Raw genomic sequence first — 6,000 nt, forward strand, 5'->3', positions numbered from 1 at the left:
CCTGTGTGCGAGCACAGGTCACTGTCCACACCCCCCTTCCGGGGAGCCTGTGCAGCCCGCCACTGCCAGAGTCCCGGGATCCAGGGACAACTTACCTGGGAAAACGCATGGCGCGCCTCAGGCTGGTGCAACGTCACGCTGGCGTCTGCCGCCGCAGGCCCGCCCCGCACGCCGTGCCCCTCCCACCCCCGGCCTGAGTGAGCCAGAGCCCTCGAATCAGCTGCTCCTTTAACCCCGTCCTGTCTGAGCGAAGAACAGGCGCCCTCGAGCGACCTACACGCAGAGGCGGGGCCAAATCCAAAGCTGAACCCCTGGGAGCTGTGAGAACAAGGAAGAGAAAGGGAAATCTCTCCTGGCAGCCTCAGGAGCAGCGGATTAAAGCTCCACAATCAACCTGATGTACCTGCACCTGTGGAATACCTGAATACACAACGAATCATCCCAAACTGAGGAGGTGGAACTTGAGAGCAAGATTTATGATTTTTTCCCTTTTCCTCTTTTTGTGAGTGTGTATGTGTATGCTTCTGTGTGAGATTTTGTCTGTATAGCTTTGCTTCCACCATTTGTCCTAGGGTTCTATCCGTCCATTAAAAAAATTTTTTTTCTTAATAATAATTTTTTTATTTTAATAACTTTATTATATTTTATTTTATTTTACTTTATCTTTCTTTGTTTCTTTTTTCCTTCTCTCCTTCCTTCCTCCCTCTCTCCCTCCCTCCCTCCCTTCTTTCTTTCTTTCTTTTTTTCTTTCTTTCTACTTCTACTAATTCTTTCTCCCTTTTATTCTGAGCCGTGTAGATGAGAGGCTCTTGGTGCTGCAGCCAGGAGTCAGTGCTGTGTCTCTGAGGTGGGAGAGCCAACTTCAGGACACCGATCCACAAGAGACCTCCCAGGTCCACATAATATCAAAGAGTGAAAATCTCCCAGAGATCTCCATCTCAACACCAGCACCCAGCTTCACTCAACGACCAGCAAGCTACAGTGCTGAACATCCTATGCCAAACAACTAGCAAGACAGGAACACAACCCCACCCATTAGCAGAGAGGCTGCCTAAAATCATAATAAGTCCACAGACACCCCAAAACACACCACCAGACGTGGACCTGCCCACCAGAAAGACAAGATCCAGCCTCATCCACCAGAACACAGGCACTAGTCCCCGCCACCAGGAAGCCTACACAACCCACTGAACCAACCTTAGCCACTGGGGACAGACACCAAGCACAACGGGAACTACGAACCTGCAGCCTGCAAAAAGGAGACCCCAAACACAGTAAGATAAGCAAAATGAGAAGACAGAAAAACACACAGCAGATGAAGGAGCAAGATAAAAACCCACCAGACCTAACAAATGAAGATAGGCAGTCTACCTGAAAAATAATTCAGAATAATGATAGTAAAGATGATCCAAAATCTTGGAAATAGAATAGACAAAATGCAAGAAACATTTAACAAGGACCTAGAAGAACTAAAGATGAAACAAACAACGATGAACAACACAATAAATGAAATGAAAAATACTCTAGAAGGGATCAATAGCAGAATAACTGAGGCAGAAGAATGGATAAGCAACCTGGAAGATAAAATAGTGGAAATAACTACTGCAGAGCAGAATTAAGAAAAAAGAATGAAAAGAACTGAGGACAGTCTCAGAGACCTCTGGGACAACATTAAATGCACCAACATTCGAATTATAGGGGTTCCAGAAGAAGAAGAGGAAAAGAAAGGGACTGAGAAAATTTTTGAAGAGATTATAGTTGAAAACTTCCCTATTATGGGAAAGGAAATAGTTAATCAAGTCCTGGAAGCACAGAGAGTCCCATTCAGGATAAATCCAAGGAGAAATATGCCAAAACACATATTAATCAAACTATCAAAAATTAAATACAAAGAAAACATATTAAAAGCAGCAAGGGAAAATCAACAAATAACACACAAGGGAATCCCCATAAGGTTAACACCTGAACTTTCAGCAGAAACTCTGCAAGCCAGAAGGGACTGGCAGGACATATTTAAAGTGATGAAGGAGAAAAACCTGAAACCAAGATTACTCTACCCAGCAAGGATCTCATTCAGATTTGATGGAGAAATTAAAACCTTTACAGACAAGCAAAAGCTGAGAGAGTTCAGCACCACCAAACCAGCTTTACAACAAATGCTAAAGGAACTTCTCTAGGCAAGAAACACAAGAGAAGGAAAAGACCTACAATAACGAACCCAAAACAATTAAGAAAATGGGAATAGGAACATACATATCGATAATTACCTTAAATTTAAATGGACTAAATGCTCCCACCAAAAGACAGAGATTGGTTGAACTGATACAAAAACAAGACCCACATATATGCTGTCTACAAGAGACCCACTTTAGACCTAGGGACACATACAGACTGAAAGTGAGGGGATGGAAAAAGATATTCCATGCAAATGGAAATCAGAAGAAAGCTGGAGTAGCAGTTCTCATATCACACAAAATATACTTTAAAGACTATTACAAGAGACAAAGAAGGACACTACATAATGATCAAGGGATCGATCCAAGAAGAAGATATAACAATTGTAAATATTTATGCACCCAACATAGGAGCACCTCAATACAGAAGGCAAATACTAACAGCCATAAAAGGTGAAATTGACAGTAACACGTTCATAGTAGGGGACTTTAACACCCCACTTTCTCCAATGGACAGATCATCCAAAATGAAAATAAATACGGAAACACAAGCTTTAAATGATACATTAAACAAGATGAACTTAACTGATATTTATAGGACATGCATATATGGTCACCTTATCTTTGATAAAGGAGGCAGGAATATACAGTGGAGAAAGGACAGCCTCTTCAATGAGTGGTGCTGGGAAAACTGGACAGGTACATGTAAAAGTATGAGATTAGATCACTCCCTAACACCATACACCAAAATAAGCTCAAAATGGATTAAAGACCTAAATGTAAGGCCAGAAACTATCAAACTCTTAGAGGAAAACATAGGCAGAACACTCTATGACATAAATCACAGCAAGATCCTTTTTGACCCACCTCCCAGAGAAATGGAAATAAAAACAAAAATAAACAAATGGGACCTAATGAAACTTCAAAGCTTTTGCACAGTGAAGGAAACCATAAACAAGACCAAAATATAACCCTCAGAATAGAGGAAGATATTTGCAAATGAAGCAACTGACAAAGGACTAATCTCCAAAATTTATAAGCAGCTCATGCAGCTCAATAACAAAAATCAAACAACCAAATCCAAAAATGGGCAGAAGACCTAAATAGACATTTCTCCAAAGAAGATAAACAGACTGCCAACAAACACATGAAAGAATGCTCAACTTCAGTAATCATTAGAGAAATGCAAATCAAAACTACAATGAGATATCATCTCACACCAGTCAAAATGGCCATCATCAAAAAAATCTAGAAACAATAAATGCTGCAGAGGGTGTGGAGAAAAGGAAACACTCTTGCACTGTTGGTGGGAATGTAAATTGATACAGCCACTGTGGGGAACAGTATGGAGGTTCCTTAAAAAAGTACAAATAGAACTACCATAAGACCCAGCAATCCCACTACTGGGAATATACCCTGAGAAAACCATAATTCAAAAAGAGTCATGTACCAAAATGTTCATTGCAGCTCTATTTACAGTAGCCCGGAGATGGAAACAACCTAAGTGTCCATCATCGGATGAATAGATAAAGAAGATGTGGCACATATATACAATGGAATATTGCTCAGCCATAAAAAGAAATGAAATTGAGCTATCTGTAATGAGGTGGATAGACCTAGGGTGTGTCATACAGAGTGAAGTAAGTCAGAAAGAGAAAGACAAATACCGTATGCTAACACATATATATGGAATTTAAGAAAAAAAAATGTCATGAGGAACCTAGGGGTAAGACAGGAATGAAGACACAGACCTACTAGAGAATGGACTTGAGGATATGGGGAGGGGGAAGGGTAAGCTGTGACAAAGCGAGAGAGAGGCATGGACATATATACACTACCAAACGTAAGGTAGATGACTAGTGGGAGGCGGCCGCGTGGTGCAGGGAGATTAGCTCGGTGCTTTGTGACCGCCTGGAGGGGTGGGATAGGGAGGGTGGGAGGGAGGGAGACGCAAGAGGGAAGAGATATGGGGACATATGTATATGTATAACTGATTCACTTTGTTATAAAGCAGAAACGAACACACCATTGTAAAGCAATTATACTCCAATAAAGATGTAAAAAAATAATAATAAAATAAATAAAATAGATTATCAGGGCTTCCCTGGTGGCGCATGGTTGAGAGTCAGCCTGCCGATGCAGGGGACACGGGTTCGTGCCCGGGTCCGGGAAGATCCCACATTCCGCGGAGCGGCTGGGCCCGTGAGCCATGGCTGCTGAGCCTGCGCGTCCGGAGCCTGTGCTCCGCAACGGGAGAGGCCACAGCAGTGAGGGGCCCGCGTACTGCAAAAAAAAAAAAAAAAAAAGATAATCAACAAGGACCTGCTGTATAGTCCAGGGAACTCTACTCAATATTCTGTAATAACCTACATGGGAAAAAGAATCTGAAAAATAATAGATGCATGTATATTTAAAAATGAATCACTTTGCTGTACACCTGAAACTAACACAACGGTGTAAATCAACTATACTCTAATATAAAATAAATTTTTTAAAATAAATGAACAATAAACAAATAAATAAATTGAACTGAATAACTCTTTAAAAAATGGCTTAATTGAGAAAGGAGTCCTTAAACTGGATCTTGAGAAATCCGTAGATGTTTTTCAGTCATGCAGGATAGAGAGGAATTCCAGGCAGGGAGAGCATCCAAGGCACAGAGACCTGAAAGAACATGGTAGATTAGAGGATGGCAAAGGTGACTGGAGCCCAGGGCATAGGTATAGAAAGGGGGATGAGAGCTTGAGACAAGGGCAATAATTCCATGCAATTTGGACAGTTTTATAGGCAATGGAGATCCAGTGAAAGATATTAAGTGTGGTTATAATGTGCTTAGGTCTGTACTAGAGAAAGCTGCTTAATGGCAGTGCTTAGGGAGAAAAGAAATTTGGTGACACAAAGAGGAAGGAAAACTGGAGAGTAGATTATCGGAAGAGTCCAGGACAGAAAGAAAGGATTGTATTAGACCAGGAGTAGTTGTATTGAGAAGTAGGGGATGATTTCCAGAAGCATATCAGAGACTAAATCAATTGGATTTGGTGATAAATTCTATGTAGGAAAGTAAGGGAGAGGAAGGAACTTCAACGATACCTAGGGCCTCTCTTGGGCCTCTAGTTTTATGGCTGGACATTTATTAATATAATAAGCAGAGAAAAAGAAGTATGAGGGTGGGAAAGAGTCAGGTTGATTCTGGACCTACTAACTTCTATATGGATCTCTTAGATTTAACTATCTCATAAGCAACTTGAAATATGTGTAAGACCTCAATACTTGGCAGAAAATAGGCATTCAATAAATATTTTTTGAATTGCAATATCTTAAGTGAAATGAAATTAAGCCAGTCTAATTTGGCCACTTGCAAAATGCTTTAACTCTTCAAAGAAAACTGTTCCAATTACATCACATATTATTTATGCATTGGATAATACATTCTGTCTCCTAGCCCAGCAGCCAGTGTTAAATTCTATGCTACATACCATGCTTGTTCCCGAGACTAAAATCAACAGTGCAAGGAGAGAGAAAAAGGCTCTGAATTGTCTTCTTGATAGAATCCCTTTTGGGTTTCCACTTTCCTTTGGCATGATTTTAAAAAGCTTACTTTCACTTCATTCTGATAATGTTTAACTGCTATGCTCAAATTAGAAAATCTTTCATTTGGATGTAATCATGGAAGACATCATATGTAAAAGAGAGAGATGTGGTGGTGAGAAACCATTCAACCATGGGCCTGGGACAAGGAGAGGCATATGTGTCCAATATTTGAGTTAATACTTTGTTAGGGTTCTAATGATGTTGTGTAGCTCCTGTGTAAGGTGAATGGAAAAAG

This window comes from Grampus griseus (genome assembly GCF_964374135.1).
Source record: "Grampus griseus genome assembly, chromosome: 13".
In the NCBI taxonomy this organism is placed as follows: domain Eukaryota; kingdom Metazoa; phylum Chordata; class Mammalia; order Artiodactyla; family Delphinidae; genus Grampus; species Grampus griseus.